General features: G+C 48.3%; 1 protein-coding gene across 3 annotated transcripts in view; it reads left to right on the forward strand.

The window, feature by feature from the left end:
* The window catches only part of nmo (serine/threonine-protein kinase nemo), a 283,198-nt gene that overhangs the window by 163,150 nt on the left and 96,301 nt on the right, over positions 1-23,747 (forward strand). The window contains exon 1 of one of the 3 annotated variants that reach the window (XM_071676426.1): positions 14,357-14,377. The exons of the other annotated variants lie outside the window; for them this stretch is intronic. The gene's annotated coding sequence lies outside the window, so the exon portion shown is untranslated. Of the gene's footprint in view, positions 1-14,356; positions 14,378-23,747 lie in introns of those variants that run through there. 3 annotated transcript variants of the gene reach the window in all.

Here is a 23,747-nt window from a genome sequence, read left to right on the forward strand (position 1 = left end):
TCGTACCGTCGTGCTCAGGGGTCGTACCGTCGTGCTCAGGGGTCGTACCGTCGTGCTCAGGGGTCGTACCGTCGTGCACAGGGGTCGTACCGTCGTGCTCAGGGGTCGTACCGTCGTGCTCAGGGGTCGTACCGTCGTGCACAGGGGTCGTACCGTCGTGCTCAGGGGTCGTACCGTCGTGCTCAGGGGTCGTACCGTCGTGCTCAGGGGTCGTACCGTCGTGCTCAGGGGTCGTACCGTCGTGCTCAGGGGTCGTACCGTCGTGCACAGGGGTCGTACCGTCGTGCTCAGGGGTCGTACCGTCGTGCACAGGGGTCGTACCGTCGTGCTCAGGGGTCGTACCGTCGTGCTCAGGGGTCGTACCGTCGTGCTCAGGGGTCGTACCGTCGTGCTCAGGGGTCGTACCGTCGTGCTCAGGGGTCGTACCGTCGTGCTCAGGGGTCGTACCGTCGTGCTCAGGGGTCGTACCGTCGTGCTCAGGGGTCGTACCGTCGTGCTCAGGGGTCGTACCGTCGTGCTCAGGGGTCGTACCGTCGTGCTCAGGGGTCGTACCGTCGTGCTCAGGGGTCGTACCGTCGTGCTCAGGGGTCGTACCGTCGTGCTCAGGGGTCGTACCGTCGTGCTCAGGGGTCGTACCGTCGTGCTCAGGGGTCGTACCGTCGTGCTCAGGGGTCGTACCGTCGTGCACAGGGGTCGTACCGTCGTGCTCAGGGGTCGTACCGTCGTGCTCAGGGGTCGTACCGTCGTGCTCAGGGGTCGTACCGTCGTGCTCAGGGGTCGTACCGTCGTGCTCAGGGGTCGTACCGTCGTGCTCAGGGGTCGTACCGTCGTGCTCAGGGGTCGTACCGTCGTGCTCAGGGGTCGTACCGTCGTGCTCAGGGGTCGTACCGACGTGCTCAGGGGTCGTACCGTCGTGCTCAGGGGTCGTACCGTCGTGTTCAGGGGTCGTACCGTCGTGCTCAGGGGTCGTACCGTCGTGCACAGGGGTCGTACCGTCGTGCTCAGGGGTCGTACTGTCGTGCACAGATATTTCTATCTTATTGCAGTAATGCAACTGTATCAAAACTTTATACTTTACTAAAAGTTTTACTTTACTGCGGGTAGTGTTGGTGGTGTGTCAGTGTTGGGGTAGTGTTGGAGTGGTGGTGGTGTCAGTCTTGGGGTAGTGTTGGAGTGGTGGTGGTGTCAGTTTTGCAAGGAATGTTGGAGGTGGTTGTAGTGATTTCAATGAAGGAGGTGATGTTAGAGGTGTCAGTGTTGGAGGGAGGGTGGAGTGTTGGAGGTGCCCGACTGGCCAGTAAGTGCCCATGTGAGTGCCGGGTTGATCAGTGAGGTACGGGGAGTGAGTGACCTTGGCACCGGTCTGGCCCTCAGTACAGTGTAACTCCTGCTGAGTTGCAGCCTCCCCTCGCCCGGTTATAACAGAGCCACGGCGCGCAACACAGCACAGCATCATCTCGCTTAAAATAGCACCATGTAGCGTAACACAGCGTAACACAGCAACAGGTAGCTTAACACAGCACACACACACCCACAACGCAGTAGCAGGTAGGTTAACACAGCACCTCCTCCTCCTCCTCCCACAACACAACCGCAGGTGCCTTAGCACAGCACACCCCCACTGACTACAACATAGCAGGGACTAACATGGCAAGAGGTACTGACTTCCCGTTATTTGATCCTGGAGTTGATGACGTCACCGAGGCCTTCAACACACACACACACACACACACACACACACACACACACACACACACACACACACACACACACACACACGCGTGTATATATGTGTGTGTGTTTATGTGATGACCTATATATGTCCCAGGCTGGTTGTAGATACCATAAGTTGTAGTTAAGGACTTAAGTTGTATGTACTAAGGTTGTATGCAGAAGAAACTGTAGTGTTGTGGTGTCATATGTTTGGTATGTTAGATATACATGGTAGGACTATTGTTGTAGCCATGCGTAGTTGTACTGGCCGGTTGTAAGTTATACTAACACGATTAGCTTTCTGAAATTATCCACAAGTTATAATGTGCAGACAAGATTGCTATATGATAAGACCAAAAGAAAGAAAATTATCTTGAATATCCGGGGATCATTACGATTTGATACACAGTGTCTACTACTACTGTCATCACAAACACTGTGGGATACACAGTGGTGAAGCTTGATATGATCGTGAACACGTATTTTCATAGTGTATCAGACCAGGCCAGGCTGTGGGGGTCTACGTGGGCCTGCGGGTCGACGCGACCGAACAAGCAGCCTGGTCGACTGACTGTTATATTTCTCTCTTGTGTCTCCCCTGATGATGTGATTATTACACGAAAGTGCACTTGGGAACTTCTCGTGTTTCATTTTCCCCGTGGACTCATAGGAATATCTTCATCACGCGGAAAAATGTGAACCTTTCCAATATATATATATATATATATATATATATATATATATATATATATATATATATATATATATATATATATATATATATATATATATATATATGTAACAAGATTCCTGGATATGAGCATATGTTTGGTGACCTCCGGTCTGATGGTTAACAGTGGACGGTATCAGTTATTGGAGGTTAAGGTATTCTCAAGGTCCTTCCCTTAAACGTCTGATCTTACCCATTCCCTTAAAAGCATAACCTTGACCGTTCCCTTAAACGTCTGACCTTGACCGTTCCCTTAAACGCGTGACCTTGACCGTTCCCTTAAACGTCTGACCTTGACCGTTCCCTTAAACGCGTGACCTTGACCGCTCCTTTAAAGGCATGACCTTCACAGTCCCGTTTAAAGGTGTTCTTACTTCCTGATTTTTATTTGTTTCGCGGAGAGGTTTTGTGTGTAACGGTGGTTTTATTTTTTTGTGGAAAAAAATTGGTGAGGTGGTGTTCGAGATTTTTGTTTTTATTATTATTCTTGAGACGCTGGAATTGTCTTTGTTTTCTTTGTTGTGATAGCTGGGATGAAGCTCTCTCTCTCTCTCTCTCTCTCTCTCTCTCTCTCTCTCTCTCACACACACACACACACACACACACACACACACACACACACGTGACCCGAGCCCACATGGTATCAGCATCATCACTTGGTCTCTGTTAGTAGCGAGGATGGTGGTCGGGTGGGTGGGTGGGTTGGTTGTGGGCCGGGGGATGGGGTGGGTCGTGGGAGTCAGGATGGGTGGTGGGTCTGTTACCGCCTCCGCCAACGTAGCGCCGCCGCCGCCGCCGCCGCCGCCGCTGGTGAGGGTGTTGGTAGTGTTAGCAGTATTGACGTTCGTCGTGGACCAGAATTGCTGGCGACTGTCGTACCCAGCGACCGAACGAGAGCCCGATCAGCCAGCCCTCCCTCCCTCGCTCGCCCGCCCATATTCACTAAGAAAATCGGTAGATTATCCTTAGGGTCCTTCATTTATTCATGGCATCGCTGGGATTTGAAGAGAGCTTTTGATAAGTTGGCGATGGACTTGAGATGTTTTAGGTCTTCGAAGATATTTAAGGATTTTGGAAATATCTTTGGACTTCGAGTTCTCTTCATTCGCGAAGTAGAACATAGTCTTTAAATCCTGCCGTTCGAGATGTCCTCGAGGACAGAGGTCGAGAAGAACCTCAAGTTTACCAATGAAACAGTCGAGTTCCACTCGATGGTGGTCATCTTCGAGGATCGTGGTCTTCCAGAGGGGTGGTGGTCGGTCAAGAGCTGACTGTGTCACTCTTCCCTGTACCATGGGATTCCAGGGACTTCGGGGCACCACAACGCCCCTGGAACTACTTTGATCATGGAAGGTAAGTCTTTACGACGTAGGAACTCAACGCCATGTAGAACTTGACATGGATGGAACCCCTGACCGTGGCGTGTTTTCCCCAACGTATCAAAATCACTCTCATGTTTCCACCTCCACCAAACAGAAGGCCCTTAATAAAGCGGCTGTCAAAAATCCCTCACCTTAAACTGCTAATATCACTTAACTTGAAACTAATTTTGCCTCAAAGGTTGAGGGGGGGAACTGAAGAGAACAGCGTCCGTTTCTTCAGCTGAAGCTTCTGCCAAGTATTACCTCCAGTGCTGTGAACGTCTCGTGGAAACTGATAAGTTATCTTTTGTGAGCAACGCTTGAAAATGACCCAACTCTTGGGTGTTATCACCTTGTTTGACCTTTGTCATGGGTTTCGGCTTGAGCAAGATATTACAGGCGCTGGACGTGTGTGAGGAAGTGTAATGTCTCTACAGATGTAGGGTTTACAACCGCAGAGGTTGTAGGTTGTAGGTAAACCGTGAGGGCGAATCTAGAACGTAAACTAAGACATTAATCTGTCTTGTCGCTGGAGCGTTTTGACCGTCTTCTTCGGATGGGGAACAGGACGTGCACAGCAGACCACCCCTTTCCCCGTTGTCTTTGACGTGTTGACTTGGCCTCCCAAGCGAGCACCAGGGAGCTGGCGACCCACCACACATCTGTCTCGTAAGCCAGACAATGATGACGATGATGACGATGATGATGAGCTTTGTAAACGCCCTTGGGGCCTTAACGTTATTTTAGATTAGCCTCACCTTTAAAAGGGCCGGCGAAATTGTTGAGGTAGAAAACGTCATAGAGAGAGAGAGAGAAAAAAAAAGAAGAAAATGTCTCTACTTACATGGCCTTAATCTGTTAAGAAGATTATTGGGAGCGACTCAAATCACAGGCGCTGAATGAATTGAAACGCTCGAGGGGGGGAAGTGCACTGGAACATCATACATAAAGAAATTATTGGTTGGTTATTGGATGGGGTTTCTCGAGGCAGAGGCGATTTAAACTCACTCCCTGCAGTTATCACATAGATTTTTTTTTTTTGTTTTAGCTGAGACGGCACTGGGCAACTGAGGCCCTAATCAAGGCCCTCGCGATTGTTAGATAGTCGTAATGGTGGCGAGGTAGTTAGCTAGTTCCCTTGTTTGTGGTAAGGAGAGGCTGGTGGTTGGGTTGGTTGTTTATGGGGATTGTGGAGTACCTGCTTGTGGTGTTCTGTTATGACTTGTAGTGATGGATGTGTTGGCGTTTTTTTATTGCAGTCATTTACATGGTTCGCCTGCTTGTTAGTGGTGTTGGGTGTGTGTGTGTGTGTGTGTGTGTGTGTGTGTGTGTGTGTGTGTGAGGGTGGGGGGGGGGAAGACTTCCTGACTACGAGATTTTGGCAAAATGCGAGGCCAGCGCGTTGCTCCGCTGACCACAGGAGAATCTAGAGTTACGGAGAACCAGTCGCGTGAGTTACGTATGTCGTCAGGTGTGGATGAGGCAGAAGGAAAAGACAGATAACCTGGGCAAGAAGGAGTGAAACTTGACATCCACTGTGCGGACTTCAACAACCCTCCCAATAGCCAGCTGCCCCGTGCTTACCACACACCACCCGAGAGAGAGAGAGAGAGAGAGAGAGAGAGAGAGAGAGAGAGAGAGAGAGAGAGAGAGAGAGAGTTGTAATTTTGGGGGAAAAGGAAGCGGTTGTGCGTGTCTGGGTTGGTGGTGGTTGTAGGCGTTGTTGTAGAGTCCAGAGCGTCCATTGGTGATCAGGTTGAGGGTCCGGGTGAGGTTTAGGGGTGGAGGGGAGGGGTTGTTATTGTTAGGTGGTTGTTAGTGGTTTGTCAGATTGTTAGTATGTCCGTTGGGGATGTCAGGGTCGTTGTTGGGGCGGCAGGTTGTTATGAAGGCAGATTGGGTTGTGGGGATGGGTGGGTGTGTTGTAGTGATGGTGTTTCAGGAAGGTTGTGTTCATGTACGTAAGTTGTAAGAATGTTGTTGTTGGTTGTGGTGCAGTTGTAGCCTGTGTGGAATAGTTGTGATAATCTGCATTCTTAAAAAAAAAAAAAGGAATAAAGTGGTTTAATATAAATGATTAAAACATTATCATTTCGAACTGTATTTGGGATGATTTGCAGTTTAGAATTAGTTGTGGAGTGATTTACAGTTTAGAACAGGTTGTGAGATGATTTCCAGTTTACAACAAGCTCTGGTATGATTTACAGTTTAGAACAGGCTGTGTTATGATTTATAGTTTTGGAAGAGACTGTGGTAAATTTTACAATGAACAGAGCTGACAGATAGGTCAGGGGTCAGGCCAGCGGAGGAAAACACCACCAGGCACAAAATGTTCCCAGATGGAATGCCAGAACCAGCTGTGTGGTAACACTCCATCACATCATGTAATTCATTATGCATATTAACCTATAACAGAGGATATATATATATATATATATATATATATATATATATATATATATATATATATATATATATATATATATATATATTGTGTGTGTGTGTCTGTGTTATTTGATGTTTATACATCATCTGTCTTTACATTTAATCCTTCCCTGTTTGATTCATTTACTTCGTTGGAGTTTAAGATAAACGACTCTTCCTTATTTGATAATTAAGTCTCATTCACAAGATGGTCGCGACTTGCAACTCGGTGGCCCCCAAATACTAATAGAACGTAACGTGTCATCAAGTGATTGCAGTAAGTGTTGTATTATTAGGATTAATGAAGGTTGTAGGGAAGGACAAGTTTAACGACAACTTTGTAATTCGGGAGACGATAGAGTGGCCATCCGCAGTTGCCAGTTTTTGTTTTTGTGTATCGTAAGAGTTTTCGTCTGAGACTGGGTCCATCTGTTTATCTCTCTCTCTCTCTCTCTCTCTCTCTCTCTCTCTCTCTCTCTCTCTCTCTCTCTCTCTCTCTCTCTCTCTATCTATATAGCTATCTCTGAGGGTTAGTGTTGCAGGGTTTGCCGAGGAGGAATGTTGATGATGCAGAACATTTAACGTACTACGGTGTCAAGTTAATAAAGTCACTCCTTGCAACGTTTTTTTTTTTTTTTTCGTTATCCTTCAGGCAGTTCAAATAAGGCGTCAGGTCATGTGTGTAAAAGTACGTTGTAAATACGATGGTAAATTAGCGTCGAGGCTTTATGTAAATTATGTTTATGTGGTGTAACAGAAAGTAGGGGAAGGTTATGTGTGTGTGTGTGTGTATGTGTGTGTGTGTGTGCTTTATGTTGATGATCAGATAACGTTTTGTGGTTCGTATTTTAAACGTTGAAAACGTTTTGGTTGAGATTGGAAGTTGTTCTGATGAATGTGGCAAAATGTGTCACGGAAGATATTGAGAATTTTAGTTACGAGACCATAAACCCAGGTAGTCCGTCCATGTAAACAAGGCAAAATATTTCTTGCGCACGTTAAGAAATATCATTTACCTTTTACTTGGTGTGATTTGATCATAAATCTTGAAGCGATGACATTCGTTAGCGGCAGTGTACTGAAATACATCGACTTAATAGACGAAGACTTGTACTGAAGCATGCTTATCTGTGGTGGCATCGTGTGTCTGGCACACCAACCACTTTGCCCTAGTCATGAAACACTATCGTACCGCACTTAAGTAAGCCGAGGTTGGTCCACTGACCAAGCGGACCACTATAAGTAGTTATAAGTACTTATAAGTAGTCCCACGTGCAAGAATAGATTAAGAATCCATGATGTATTGCAATGCATTTGTTCATATATATATATATATATATATATATATATATATATATATATATATATATATATATATATATATATTTTTTTTTTTTTTTTTTTTTTTTTTTTTTTTTCAAACTATTCGCCATTTCCCGCGTTAGCGAGGTAGCGTTAAGAACAGAGAACTGGGCCTTTGAGGGAATATCCTCACCTGGCCATTCAGTCTTCTTTGTCTTCTCTAATCATATCATTCTTATCCTCAGTCTTATCTCTTATCTTCCTCCTCCTCCTCCTTTCAGGACATCAAGGTAGCTGGAGGAAGGCGTCACGGCGCGTGTCTTTCCCCCGTTGCGAACTTGTGTTCAGTTTGGATGAGGATTTTCTCCTCTGGGACGTTTTGAATACAGTGTCGGGCAGTGCATCGCCCGGGAGAGGGGCTGGGCTGGTGTGGGGGGGACTCCTTAATAAATGGCCCTCATTTACGCATAAATAATAATAATGGCCTGAGTATTTATTTATTTTTAACTCTTTTGCTTTCGGAATGTTGCTTTTATGTGTTGAATTTACAGGAAAGCAATTTGCCTTTTTTCATATGTGATTATTTATTTTGTTTGCTCAAAAGTTGTTTGTATTTTAGAGTGGAAGATAAATTGGACACCTGTTTAATTAATTGTTTGCTCTCCTGTTTGTTTGCTTTGTGCATGTCGTGGCTTTATGTGTTATAACGAAAAGATTTATGTATTCCTGATAATATTGATATGTTATGATAATGTAATATAATGAAATACTGATTATTTAATGTATCTTTTTTGTGTTTCATGTAAATTTCTCAATGAATATCGGATCGATTTATGATTTATTTAGTGTTGATTTATTCGCGTGAATATTTACATGTCGAAAAGTTATCGTTATTTTTTCTCTTTTTCCATAATCATTCGGGTTTGTTTTGGTGGGGCGCTCCTTGTGGGAGGGTAGGGAATAGGAGTCGAACCCCCGTAGGGCGTCCCATGTACTGTGGGAGTGGGTGGTTTAGTGGGACCCACGTACAGTGGCAGTGGGAGGAGTAGTGGGACCTACGTGGAGTGGCGATGGGGGTGTAGTGGGACCCACGTAGAGTGGCAGTGGGATGTGTAGTGTGACCCACATAGATTGGCAGTGGGATGTGTAGTGGGACCCACATAGATTGGCAGTGGGATGTGTAGTGGGACCCACGTAGAGTGGCAGTGGCAGGTGTAGGGAACCCACTTAGTGTGGGTCTTCACTAAGGACAAAAAACATTGGTGTTCATTGTAAATAAATGTAATTTGCTGTGAAATAGAAGATGGAATATATATTAGGATAGAAAACAGAATTTATTCTGGATGGAAAACCCAGAACCCCTCTTGCTGGCTGACTGGTAGAAGCAGATTTATCATTGTTTTGGCTGTCATTATGTTGGTTAAGGCTGTTTGTAAGTAATGGTGCTAGTTACGCGCAGTTGCGTGAATGAGATTTGTTGATTAGTGGGAGTTTACTCGGGGGATGGTGGTGGTGAGGGGGGGGGGGCGTTCAGTGGGTTCCACAGTTGTGGGGTGGGTGGGCTTGGGTTTTAAATGTTGGCTATGGAGCTCATATCCCAATAGGAAAAGGGGGGAAAGGGGGAATAGGTAAGCCTGCCCACCTCTGTGGAGAGTGGTAAGAGGTTTAGGGAGGGGCGTTGACCGGTAGCCAAATCTCCTTGCACGTAATCCAATCTTGGTGTAAGTGGCAGGGTTTTATTCCTGAACTTCAGCAGGAGGTGACGCGTCAATGAGCCAGATTTTTCCTAGACGTTGGGAGGAGGTAAACCACTAGCGGGAGGGAGGAGGGGAAAACAGAGGTAAACTGCTTGGTATTTACGTATAAGGCAGTACGTAAACCAATGAATGTATACTCAGAAAGGCGCTTACTATGGTACTTTCTGGATTTACCGCGAGATGGCTTTTGTGATGGATGCTGAAGCGTTCGAGACGTGCAACAACCGAGCACTTGAGACCTGACAGGTCAAGCAGAGTGAGCGACCTTCGACTCGGCGAAGGTCCCACATGTCTGGCCTCAGGAGGAGGGTGAAGTCTCTCTCTCTCTCTCTCTCTCTCTCTCTCTCTCTCTCTCTCTCTCTCTCTCTCTCTCTCTCTCTCTCTCTCTGCAGAAGCGGGATCGGTTGATGGAATCCACATAAATGAGCCGTGAAGATCGAGTTGAGAAACCCTAACGCGCCAGCGATAGGGGCGTGCGTGGGGCAGGGTGGATGGGTCCCTCCCCCTTTGGGAATCCCTATACAGCACAGGTCTTCAGTCTGTCATCTTGCCTGGACACCTTCAGGCGACTCCTCCTCCTCCTCCTCCTCGTCGTCGTCGTCGTCTGCGATGACACTGGCCTCCCACTCACTCCCTCACTCCTGCACTTCACACGTTAGCTCTCGAGTCGTCCTCAGGCTCCCTGGCTGAGTTATGTCGCGTTGACTCTGAAATACAAGGTCGTTCCTTCCTTCTCAGTTCTACTCCTGGAAAGTTCTGTGTCTTTCCTTCCTCCGCTGATTTCCTTCTCATTCGCCGTGCAAGCTTACCCCTTCCCCTTGTGGCCGGGGTCCAGACCAGTACTCCTCTCTCTTTAGACCATTAAGACCATATGGACTGAGTGGCAGCTTTCCTCGTGTTGTGGAGGAGCGTGCCTTCCGAGCCTGCGCCTGTGCTTGCTCGTCTACTTCACCTCGACTGCCAGGCCACCACTTACCTTCGCCTTTAGAAGCAGGCACTCGTGTCCAGCCTCTCCCGTAAAGAACAGCGCCCACCTTGAACTTTCGATCGCCTCATATACCTCTGGACTGCGTATACCTCAAATGTCTCCTCGTATTCCTGGTGAAATGAGACATCAGAAACCATGCCTAGCCACTAGTATAGATGAATGACTCCAGAGTATGATAGATAACCAGGTCTCTGACCTTATTGTCCACAAGGGTCAGGTCAGAGACCAAGCCATCGTGGACCCAAGAGTCGTACCCTCATGCTCACGGGTCGTACTGTCGTACTCAGAGGTCGTACCTCCATGCTCAAGGGTCGTACCTTCATACTCAAAGTCGTACCGTCATACTCAGGGGTCATGCCTTCATGTTCGAGGGTCGTACCCTCATGCTCAGAAGTCATGCCATCATACACAGGGGTCGTACCGTCGTACTCAAAGGTCGTACCCTCATACTCAAGGGTCGTCCCGTTGTACTTAAAGGGTTAACCTGTCAACCATCCTCGCTCGCCCCTTCTGTCTCTTCGACGGTTTCCTTCGGTTCGGATCTGGATGACGTATTTCTGCCAGGTAGACAGAGGTAATTGTAATCAGATTCACTTATTCCAAACTTCGTTTTTTTTTACGTATTCACACTGGGATAATCCAGCGGTTATACACTCACACTGGGATAATCCAGCGGTGATAGGTTCACACTGGGATAATCCAGCGGTTATACACTCACACTGGGATAATCCAACGGTGATAGGTTCACACTGGGATAATCCAGCGGTTATACACTCACACTGGGATAATCCAGCGGTTATAGTAGGGTAATCCAGCGGTTATACACTCAGACTAGGATAATCCAGTGGTTATACACTCACACTAGGATAATCCAGCGGTTGTACACTCACACTAGGATAATCCAGCGGTTGTACACTCACACTTGGATAATCCAGCGGTTGTACACTCACACTAGGATAATCCAGCGGTTATACACTCACACTAGGATAATCCAGCGGTTGTACACTCACACTAGGATAATCCAGCGGTTGTACACTCACACTGGGATATCAGTTTAGGAACACACTCTGTACTCAATATCATGGGCTAGAATAGCGTTTACGTTTCACACACTTCCTATTTTTTATGGACTGGTCAGTATGAGCACCCACGGTAGAGATCGTGGACTGGTGGCACACGTTCACACTCAAGTGCGAGGTAATGAGTACGTGTGTCAGAGCGAGTGTCGTGAGGTCGTACCCTTCCTTACTCCAGACCCGTCATGTTGTCTGGGGTTTCAGCAGACAGAGACACACACACACACACGCAGACACACAACCCGGGGACAATTGTGTGTGTGTGTGTGTGTGTGTGTGTGTGTGTGTGTGTGTGTGTGTGTGTGTGTGTGTGTGTGTGTGTGTTTTTCCCAGTCGGGTACAACACCTAAGAGAGAGAGGGGAGGGGGTCGGCGAGCGTCCTTGAGTTCGTTCTCTGCTTGAGTCCGTCTGGCCAGTACGGACTCTTTGTCTGGCTTCTATACCTGCCACGGGGGCCAGCTAGCATCTCCAGCACGCACCCCTTCCCCATCCCACAACCACCACCACCACCACCATCATCGGTTGGGCTGGAAACCCTCAACAAGCAGGTCTACTACAAGGGGATTGAAGGAGGGGGGAGTGGGTTTTCTCCAGGGGCATTTTAGTGTGGTGTTGGAACCGGCAGCCGGAGCGTTATAGTGGATTGGAACTGGTTGCTGAAGCCGTACGATAGATTGAATCAGGCTTTCAAAGCCATATATAGTAGATTGAAACAGGATTTCAGGGTCTTATAGTAGATTGAAACAGGGTTTCAGGGTCTTATAGTAGATTGAAACAGGGTTTCAGGGTCTTACAGTAGATTGAAACAGGGTTTCAGGGTCTTATAGTAGATTAAACAGGGTTTCAGGGTCTTATAGTAGATTGAAACAGGGTTTCAGAGGACTAGGGTCTGGCCATAGATTCGAAGCAATTAGCTTCTGTAATCGTGGTTTGAAAAAAGCGTTCCACAAATTGCCTTCGTAAAAAGCGGGAAAGATGAAGCTTAACCATTAAGCCTTTGTGCACTACGATACGACCCGTGAGCACGAAGGACGACCCTTGGGCATGGTGGCGTGACCTTTGACCTGACCCTTGACCGTCAATTCATAGGCCACGTAAGCATACCAGAGGGTCCTGCCATTGTACCTAAAGGATGGTACCATCGTGGTCAAGGATCGTACCATCGTGGTGAAGGATCGTACCTTCGTGCTCAGGGGTCTTACCGTCGTGCTCAGGGGTCGTACCGTCGTGCTCAGGGGGTTTTAATCTTCGAAACCAAACGAGAGTAGAGACTTAATGGCTAGTAAGTCGTCAGCCCTAGTGATTTAGCGCCTGATTCAGCTGGTCAGGACGGCGCTGCAATCAGACTAATGGCCCATCAGAACGAGCCACAGCCAACTCACTGGCGACGGGAGAGTGGCCCATCTGGAGCTGTGGTGGAGGTGGGGCGGGGGGAGTGTAAACCTTGAGGTTAGGAAGGTAAAGATTAGCATGCAGTTACGAGCGTGTCCACCTCCCGTCATGCTCAGCCAGGTGACAGGTTGACGTTAACGCTGGGGGTCGAGGGGGGAGAGAGAGAGAGAGAGAGAGAGAGAGAGAGAGAGAGAGAGAGAGAGAGAGAGAGAGAGAGAGAGAGATTAAGTTGAAGCCTCTCTGAGGTTGGTATGACCATCCCTTTGAGGTCGACTGTACGCCTCCCTTGAGGTCGACAATACGCCTCCCTTGAGGTCGACGGTACGCCTCCCTTGAGGTCGACAATACGCCTCCCTTGAGGTCGACAATACGCCTCCCTTGAGGTCGACAATACGCCTCCCTTGAGGTCGACGCTACGCCTCCCTTGAGGTCGACGGTACTATCCCTTGAACACGAGGGTGCCGCCCCTACGTATGATGGCCTGACTCATGTTTTCTTTTACCCGGATCTTAAAAGGATTACGTCAGAGTCCAGGAGATCAAACCTTAAGATCGTACCGTCGGGGGGTCGAGGATCCGCTCGTACTGTCGTATTCAAGGTCCGTTCCGTCGGACCCACGGGAGGGGGAGGGGGGGTCTTCCCACCGTGTTCAAGTGTGTGTGTGTGTGTGTGTGTGTGTGTGTGTGTGTGTGTGTGTGTGTGTGCGCGAGAAAAAGGAGAAGATGGGAGGTGGTACGCTCTCGACAATGTAGGGCCACGTGACGTAGACAAACAGGATGAATGCGTCGAACAACAAAGGAGAAAAAAATTGATGATTTTTTCCTCTCTCCTTCAGAATTTCACTGCGACGTCATGTTTAAAACGACGTGTTCTTCCGTATGTAAACGCTCGTCCATGTTGCCTCGAGGGAATTTTAGATAATCTTATCATTGTCTCGAGTTTTGTTGGAATTACTTCAAGCTGCTGTATAAAGGGAGCAGCCTAACACACTCTCTCTCTCTCTCTCTCTCTCTCTCTCTCTCTCTCTCTCTCTCTCTAGTTCCGATGAACTGTCATAAACTTAACCGTGGATGAGCCTGGGGAATGTTAAGTTATGCTAATGCCATCTTGCTTAACATTATGTGTGCATGTCTGTTATCACTGTGGATGTGCGATAACGTAATGTGGAGGTGTGTTAATATAATGTGGAGGTGTGTTGATATAATGTGGAGGTGTGTTGATATGATATGGAGGTGTGTTAATATAATGTGGAGGTGTATTAATATAATGTGGAGGTGTGTTAATATAGTGTGGAAGGGTGTTGATATAGTGGTGTGTTAATATAATGTGAAGGTGTGTTAATGTAATGTGGAGATGTGTTAATATTGTGTGGAGGTGTGTTAGTACAATGTGGACGCATAATGTGGAGGCGTGTTGACGTTATGTGGAGGTATGTTAACATAATGAGGATGTGTCTTAATGTGGAATTGTGGTAACAATGTTCCCGTGTGTTATGATGCATAATTAACATAAACCATTTTGCATTTCAGGTATGTATTCCGTGGTCCAGCGGCTGTTGGAGGAGTGCTGGAGAAGAGACGGGTGTGTTGTAGTGATGGTGAATATTATGGAGGACGGCTGGTAAAGCGATGATGGTGAGTGCTGGAGAGGGCGATTGACGGAATAGTGTTGGTGAGTTCTGTTGGAGACTGCTGGTGGTGTAGTGTTGGTGAAGTGTTGGAGGAGACTGCTGGTGGTGTAGTGTTGGTGAAGTGTCGTATAGGGCTGTGTTATTCTAGATCGTGATTCTCTGGGGTAGAGAGTGTATACCTTGTGAAGTCTTCGGGGGTTCTCAACCCCCGAAGCTCGAGGTGGGCCCAGACTGCTAGATTGGGTCGTTGGTTGGCCGACCAAACTGCCAGCCCAGACTGCTGGATTGGGTCGTTGGCTGGTCGACCAAGCTGCCAGCCCAGACTGTTAGATTGGATCGTTGGTTGGTCGACCAAACTGCCAGCCCAGACTGCTGGATTGGGTCGTTGGTTAGTCGACCAAACTGCCAGCCCAGACTGCTGGATTGGGTCGTTGGGTGGTCAACCAAACTGCCATCCCAGGCTGCTGGATTGGGTCGTTGGTTGTTCGACCATACTCTTAAAAAGCGGCCCTCAGTCCCCACTGCCTGGCTGGTCTGGTACACTTCGCCTCCGTAAAAAGGACTTGTCCATTGCACTCTTGAACGCCTCTGCGTGTATCCCAGGCTGCCCCTGGTGGCAGCTAGCAAGGTGTTGAGGAATCTCTCTCTGGCCCTGGATGATTAAAGGTGTTCTCTCTTATTGTGCACACGACATCACTGAATTTCAGATGCCGCATTATACGGTCTTGCAAGACTCTCTTGCTTGTAGGATTGTTGTGGCTGGTTAAAAGAAGAAAAAGAATGCGTAGAAGACGTTCCTATTGCCATTCTTGAACACGTTTTATAAACAGATATATGCAATTCATGTCATTAAGACATGTGATTCATGTCATTAGAATATATGTGATTTATGTCATTAAACTACATAAAGTCGTGTTTTATATATCATGTAAGTCTCGTCTTGATATCTGATGGTATATTAATTCCAGTGTTTTGTAATGCTAATGTTGAAGATACACCTTCTCTCTTCGTATTACATTTTCCCTTTACCTTCATAATGGTATTTCTGGTCACTGTACTGCCAGTGTGAAGTTGTTTTTATATTCCGAAATTATTAGATATACTGAAATCGTCTGGTATATCTCGGTTTTTTTTTTTTTTTTTTAGAAATTGATTTTACATCTTTGAATCTTTCATCATATTTAGTTTTTATTGAAAGGATTAGTTTTCTTGACTTTCTTTGTGTTCAATTTTTTTCTGATTTTTGGATGAATTTGGTGACGAGAACTGATTGGCGTATTCTCATATCGTGTGGTATTTCTAAGTATAACATCTGACATCCTGGCTTTAATGATATATTTGAGTAAACATTACTCAGAGATGTTACTTGTGATCTCTGTGTCCTGATCAACTTGTGATCTTTGTGTGTCCTGATCAACTTGTGATCCCTCTGTGTCCTGATCAACTTGTGATCTCTGTGTCCTGATCAACTTGTGATCTCTGTGTCCTGATCAACTTGTGATCTCTGTGTCCTGATCAACTTGTGATCTCTGTGTGTCCTGATCAACTTGTGATCTCTGTGTGTCCTGATCAACTTGTGATCCCTCTGTGTCCTGATCAACTTGTGATCTTTGTGTGTCCTGATCAACTTGTGATCTCTGTGTGTCCTGATCAACTTGTGATCCCTCTGTGTCCTGATCAACTTGTGATCTTTGTGTGTCCTGATCAACTTGTGATCCCTCTGTGTCCTGATCTACTTGTGATCTCTGTGTGTCCTGATCAACTTGTGATCTCTCTGTGTCCTGATCTACTTGTGATCTCTGTGTGTCCTGATCAATGATCAATCTTATAGAAAAGAAAAATGATGGGTCCCATGACCAAGCCCTGTGGTACCCCAACTCGCCTCGTTCATCTAGTCTGACGCTTACACGTTTAAGACCACGGGTTGTCTCCTGTCTGTGGTCCTGGCCGTTGTCCACGCCCACATTCGAATCCCTTATGTCATGTGCTGTAATTTCACTGGGCAGTTGTTTTGTGTGTTGCTTTGTCTACTTTGTCGAGAGCTTGTGGAAAGTTTAAGAGATGTGTGACATATTGCACTTTGGAATTCCAGTTGTTTTATCCCGTTATGTGACTAAATGATTTATCAGTTATGGTAAACGTGATCTTTGGTCTCGAAGCCTATTTTGTTCACTGGGTGTCACTTTATTGTCTTGTAGAATTTTGACATTGTGGTCCTGATTGTTATTATTGTTTCTGGCTATTTTCGTAGAACCGGGAGGTAAGGTAAGTTAGGTGGCTAAGAAGGTAAGGAGGGAGGCGAGGTAGAGTGGGGAGGGGAAGGTAAGTTTAGGTAAGAAGGTAAGGCAAGTTTGGTAGGTAAACGAGAGTGAGGGAGTTTACGTAAACTTAGGTAGATAGGGAAGGGAAAGTAGGTTCAGTTTGGTAGGTAGAGGAAGTTAAGGTAATTAGGAAGGTAAAGGAGGGAGGGGGGATGAGGTAAGGGTAGATAGGGAGGTAAGGTAGAGGATAGGGAGGGAGGGAGGGAGGGAGGGAGGGAGGCAGTGCTCACAAGGGCGGAGTAAATTATTCAGGTGGCCCGCACACCCTCCTCCCTCCCTCCCTCCGCCTGGGCAGCCACCACCACCACCACGGCCTCGTCTCTTGAAGGGGATGCACCACGACAACTGCTGCTGCTGCTGCTGCTGCTGCCAGGGAGGGAGGAGGAGGAGGAGGAGGAGGGAGGAAGAACAGAAGGAGGGAGGGAGATTGGATGAAAAAGAGGATGGAGGAATGTAGTAGGAGGGGATAGGGGTGGAAAAAGGGTGTGTAGAGAAGAGATAGCATCGTGGGATAGTAGGAGGGAATGGGGAGGTTAGCGGGAAGAGGGGGAGATTATGGGGTGTGTGTGTGTGAGGGGGAGAGGAACATGGGAGAGGGAGGGAGGGAGGGGTGTCGAGGGGATGTTGTACCATGACGCAGAAATGTGTGCTTGGACCGTGAGCCTCGCTGACCGCTGCCTGGCTCAGGGAGAGAGAGAGAGAGAGAGAGAGAGAGAGAGAGAGAGAGAGAGAGAGAGAGAGAGAGAGAGAGAGAGTATGCACACACCTGCCTACCTCCTTACGAGAACTTCTGACGAGATTTTGCCATTAGACAGGGCTGAGAGAGAGAGAGAGAGAGAGAGAGAGAGAGAGAGAGAGAGAGAGAGAGAGAGAGAGAGAGAGAGAGAGAGCATCGTAACGTCACCGGGCAGGGGAGCAGGGTGTCCCTGCAGTCGTACAGGTGATGGACGCTGTCTAGAACGTATGTGGGAACCGTGTACGGAAGCGCCGTGATCTTTACCACACTCACTCAGCCATCTTATACAGTCTCTCTTCCATCATCCTCTCTAAAGGTCCAAACACACCGTGGTGAGCGTTCACATTTACTGGACATAATTACCATGGGATCGTTTTTCTTTTTATTTAGTCTTTTTAGTTTTTTTTAAGTGTTTAAGTTGAATTTCTTCTTCACAAAAAATGCCATTTTTTTGAAGTATTTAAGTGGAATTCATTTCTTTAAAAGACTGCCCATGTGTGATAGCTTTTACCACAACAATGGTAACCTCCCGGGTTAACGACCCTCTCTAAGGCCCTATTATATCTATCCCTATTAGGACCTGTGATTCATATATGTAGCCTTGTAAGGCATCAAGTGTTCTGACAGCCATGTTTAAAGGGAGGAATTGTATTTATCCAGTTCCAGGAACGACTGTACCGTCTGTACCGCTGTACCGTGGCAGGATGTATGATGATGGTACTGTACTGCACCTGTCTGTACCGCTGTACCTTAGTGTGGCCGGATGTATGATGATGGTACTGTACTGCACCTGTCTGTACCGCTGTACCTTAGTGTGGCAGGATGTATGATGATGGTACTGTACTGTACCTGTCTGTACCGCTGTACCGTGGTGTGGTAGGATGTATGATGATGGTACTGTACTGTACCTGTCTGTACCGCTGTACCTTAGTGTGGCAGGATGTATGATGATGGTACTGTACTGTACCTGTCTGTACCGCTGTACCTTAGTGTGGCAGGGTGTATGATGATGGTACCGTACTCTACCTGTCTGTACCGCTGTACCGTGGTGTGGCAGGATCTATGATAATGATACTGTACTGTACCCGTCTGTACCGCTGTATCTGACGATGGTTTCAGAGATCCTTTGCTCTTGGGTTTTGGGACCAGGCTGTCATGTTGCTGCTTTAGTTCAGTCAGGCTGTTGGAGGCGGCGCGCGACTCGCCAGTCTTCCGTAAACACCACATCAACCCCTGGTTGGCCAGCAAGAAAGTTCCAGAGTTTCTTGTTGAGGACTGTTGAATGTATTGTAACTCTGGTTTCTCACGAATAATTTGTGGAGCTGTGGATTTCTGTGTGTGTGTGTGTGTGTGTGTGTGTGTGTGTCGCAGCCACCAAGGCGTGAACACAAGTACCCGCTGCTTCCTCAATACTTTCTGTGTGATCCTGTACACGAGGATTGACCGTTAGTGATGCTCCTTCCTTTCCTCGAGCAGCAGATCTTGGAATTCTCTTCCCCAGTCTCGTGTCTTTCCTCATCCTGTCACCGCTTCACCTCTCACCTTCAGCTTTCCCGGCACCTTGCAAGCCATTCTTAATGTCTACAATGTTATTCTGGTGTACTTTTATGTGATATTTTATATTTTTTTTTATTTTGTAATTATTATACTTTCTGACCTTGAATTGAGCAACCTAGCCTTAAAGACTCTCATTTTGTATCATGTATACAATTTGACAAAGTCATCTCATCTTATCTTATCTTATCTTATCTTATCTTATCTTGTCTTATCTTATCTTATCTTCCCTTACATTCTCTTTAACTTAGATGGGCACGTTGGTACATATCCTATGCCATATTGCAATTAGGTGTATGATAATGATGCTCTTTAACTTGTTAGTTCGTTATTTATTATTTTTGTCTTAGATTAATTGTTTCCTGTTTGATTCCTGGCTCTGTACCGTACGCGTACTGTACGCTGGTTGCAGGGGCTTTCCTCTGACCCCGCAGCTGGGTCCGGGAGAGATTTTTTCTTCGTCGAGGCTTGATCCATCTGTCTGTTCGTATCCTTATACCTGATGGTAGGAGGTGAAACAGACGCTAGGGGCGCCCCTGATGTTAATACCTTATCTCCTGATAGTGATATCCTTCCGTATATCTGCTATAAAAGGGGAGTGATCTTCCACTTATATTTCCCAGTACAACGGCCAATCTTGGTTTACAGTGGGAGCCAATGTCCACTGTGGAAGGATTGCCAGTGGTTAGTTTGAGGCCGGGATGTTCCGTGTGTGTTCTGGACGGTACGAGTACCACAGGCGGCAGAGTGGGAGGGCACGGCCACAGCATTGGGCCAAAAGCACCCCATTGTGGTACCGTACTTAGAGGGTCAAAGTACGGTACAGCATGTGTACCGAGGCAAGGTACGTCATATTTTAAGAGCGGTACAGTGAACGCAATGGGCCAAGTTACAGCGGAGTGGATCGGGTACAGCTAGCGAAGTACACGGAGTTACAAAGGCACATGACCTGAACTTTCCCTGTAGCGTAGAAAATTGGTCACCACCCAGACACCATGAAGGTGGTGATGACGGCCGTAACGACCCTTGACCTTCAGTCGAAATGGTCATCACACACACACACACACACACACACACACACACACACAGGTGTTGACGTAAGGGGTCACCGTGTGACGGGGGCCAGGGAATGCCACGGATACCAGGGTTAGCCTCGGTGCCAACGGTGAGGTGCGGGGGAGAGGTTGGAGGTGCCACACCCACCATGGTTTACCCTCAGTCCCCTTGAAGGCTTCCTTCCCCCGCTTCACCGTCTCCCCTTGAAGGCTTCCCCCCGCTTCGCCATCTCCCTTTTTAGGGTTCCTCTCGCATCACCAACATCCCAGCTTCTTCCCGCTTCACCATCATCCCTTGGAGGTTTTCCTCACGCTTCTACCCCCCCACACACCTTCTTCTGTGGCCAGCCCTCGGCCCTGACAGACACATAATGCAGTCAGTCTGCCCTGTTCTGGGCCGCGTGCAGTTGGCAGAAGTGTACCAGCTTAAACATCCCCTTTATAACCGAACCCGGAATTCATCAGATCAGGGTTGTATTGAGAAGTCGTCTCACAGAACACGGACGACCTTTGTCTCCTGCAACAGTCACAGTGGCTCTTCAAGCACTTGTTTACCCCCAGATGCTTGAGGAGTGTCTTTACTCTCTTGAAGGAAAGTGTTCATTGTCTTTCTCTTCACCCCAGATATTTGGAAATTATCTTAACTTTAAGTAGTTCAGTAGTTCACTGTCTTAACCCCAGGTACTTGGGAAAGTACCATCACTTTAAGATACTTGGGAAAGTACCATAACTTTAAGTAGTTCAGCAGTTCAGTCTTAACCCCAGATACTTGGAAAGTACCATAACTTTAATGAGTTCAGTAGGTCACTGTCTTAACCAGATACCTGGGGAGTACCATAACTTTGCCTATTGTAAACACTTCACTTTATCATATCACTTGTTTATGTCATTCAGTCGTCCGTGGCTGTGTTCCTGGACCTCCTGCGCGTCCTTGCCTCCTCTCCTGCGCAGCCGCTGCCTGTACAGCGAACTGTGTACACCTGACCACTTCACTTGCAGTGGGAATGATGAGATAAATCACCTGTGTACGTCCCACGTGTGGCTGGTCCAGTGAGGCAGGTGGGACTCGTGGTTGCTACATATTCCCTGGAACCGGAGGGATGGTGGTTCGAATCTGCGTCGTGGGTAACGGGGCGTATGTACATCTTGAGCTGTGGACAGTCTTGGGCAAGCCTGTGGTGGGAGTGTGGGATGGGATATGTACTAGATAGTGAGGCTGAGGGTGGGATATATGTCCCAGATAGTGAGGCTTGAGGTTGGGATATATGTCCCAGACTAACAGTGGGGTTGGGATATGCCCTAGATTGTGAGGCAGGGATGGGATATGTCCCATACTGTGACACTAGGGGTGGTATTGTGTCCCAGACTGACACGGGGGAGGGGATATGTCCCAGACTGTGACACTGTGTTTGGGATACACCCTAAAGCGACGCTCGGGATTGGGACTTGCCCCCCAAGACAGTGAACGGTCAGAAGGATTGCGAATCCTGCAGGTCGTGTGAGGGCGTAGCCCCAGGCATTTCCCGTGGTATGCACGCATCGTGAGGGGTAACAGTGCCTTTTTCACTGCCTCTGGGATTCTCTCTCTCTCTCTCTCTCTCTCTCTCTCTCTCTCTCTCTCTCTCTCTCTCTCTCTCTCTCTCTCTCTCTCTCTCTCGATTATATTAGTGTTATGTTTTTTTTGACGCTGTGCGTCAGGACCTGTCGTCCGTACAGGGCTTGACCCCTGTACGGACGGACGGGCACGGACGGGCGTCCTAGCGGCTGGGAATGATACAAGATTTAAGCTAGGTGGACGTCATGGTGGCTAGGAGGATGGATATACTTCGATTGAACTAGGAGGATGGCTAGGTAGAGGGATAGCCAGGCAGAGGAATGGCTAGGTAGAGGGATGGCTAGGTAGAGGGATGGCTAGGTAGAGGGATAGCTAGGTAGAGGGATGGCTAGGTAGAGGGGTCGTACCTTAGCTCAGTTATGGGATGTTAGCTGAGGGAGATACGCCTTTTGTATGGGGGAGGTGGTGGCGCTTATAGCTGGATGGGGGACACGTTAGCTTGGATGTTGAATGTTAGCTGATGGAGTAATACTATAGCTGGGGTGGTGTCACTTTAGCTTCGTGAGGGACATATTAGCTGTGAGGGTCCTTGTGGAGGGGCAACATTTATAGCTGGGTAGGCAGAACATTTAGCTGGATTTGTTAGCTGGGTGGGTTCCCTTGTTAGCTTGATTTACGAGGATGTGTCAACCACGAGGGTCACGTCGTGGTTGACGTGCGGTCGCACGCACGTGGAGTCGTGCATACATACTGCTCAGGGTGGAGGAGACACGTACAGCACGTGCCAAACGAAAGGTCGAACTCACACGTGCCGTACGGAGGGACGTGCACACACGTGCCTTGAGGGTGTTGGGGGGGGGGGGGGGGGGAGGCTCTGTACCATACATTATACAGCGGGAGAGAATCAGTGTTGCCAGTAGACGTCACCCCCGTACGATCAATATTGGGTCGTGTGTGTACGTCGGTTAGTTTGGGGTGGGGGGGGGGGATGTGTAGGCCAGGAATACTTACTTACCAGGACTTACGACGGGGATCAAGCCGGACGCGTAGCGCTCACCGCAGGAAAATATATAGAGAGTTACGAAGATCGAATTGTGTTGTGTTAGGTGTTGGCAGGTGTTAGGTGTGCGATGGAGAGATTGTACGTGTTAGGTGTGCGATGGAGAGATTGTATGTGTTCGGTGCGAGAGCCAGCCAGCCCATGTGTGGATGAGACCAAAGGAGTGAAACATGAGAGCCACAACACCGAGGCAGTTAGTGACGGTAATATACCTCACTGGTCGGTGGCTGTCTGCCACCTGTGAGGGGAGGGGAGGGCGGACGTGTGCGCCAGGAGGAGAGGGGAGGGGAGGGAGGACGTGTTGTCCAGGGTGGGAGGGGAAGGAGGACGTGTAGGCCATCATGTGAGGGAGGGAGGGGCAGACGTGTAGCCTAGGGTGAGAGGGGAGGAAGGACGTGTAGGCCAGCATGTGAGGGGAGGGAGGACGTGTAGACCATCATGTGAGGGGGAGACGTGTAGGCCAAGGTGGGAGGGGAGGAAGGACGTGTAGGCCATCATGTGAGGGGGAGGGGCAGACGTGTAGGCCAGTATGTGAGGGGAGGGAGGACGTGTAGGCCAGCATGTGAGGGGAGAGGAGGGGAGGTAGGACGTGTAGGGTAGAGTATCGATCCCTGGTCGTGTGACTGTTCCCCACCATTCCCTCACCTCCTCAACCACCACCACCACCACCACCACCACAGGCCTTCAGCCTCCCGCCTCAGCATCATGGCGGGTCCAACCTGAGATCGTCCTTCGTTGGGACGTTAAAGGGAGCCATCCCGGGGAAACCTGGCCCGCCTCACGCACTGGCTGGACACAGCTGCCCCAGCTGGGGGAGGTGGAGGTCTGTAGCCAGGGGAGCTTGGGGTCAGACGCGAGAGGTAGGGGTCGGTCGTGTGACCTGACCCCTTGGGGGGTGACTGGTGAGAGGCATCAGGTTTAAACAACATAACAGGCCACGGATCTGGCTGGCGTGGGCAGTACATTACAGGCTCTGGTCGATCATGAGTGTATGATAATGGCACTAGGACGAGGCAGATTACAGAAGTGGGTCGAGGAAAACCATATGTTCACTGCTCAGGTACAAACACGGTACAGGATGGGTTAGGAATTA

Source organism: Panulirus ornatus, chromosome 23 (genome assembly GCF_036320965.1).
Source record: "Panulirus ornatus isolate Po-2019 chromosome 23, ASM3632096v1, whole genome shotgun sequence".
NCBI lineage: Eukaryota > Metazoa > Arthropoda > Malacostraca > Decapoda > Palinuridae > Panulirus > Panulirus ornatus.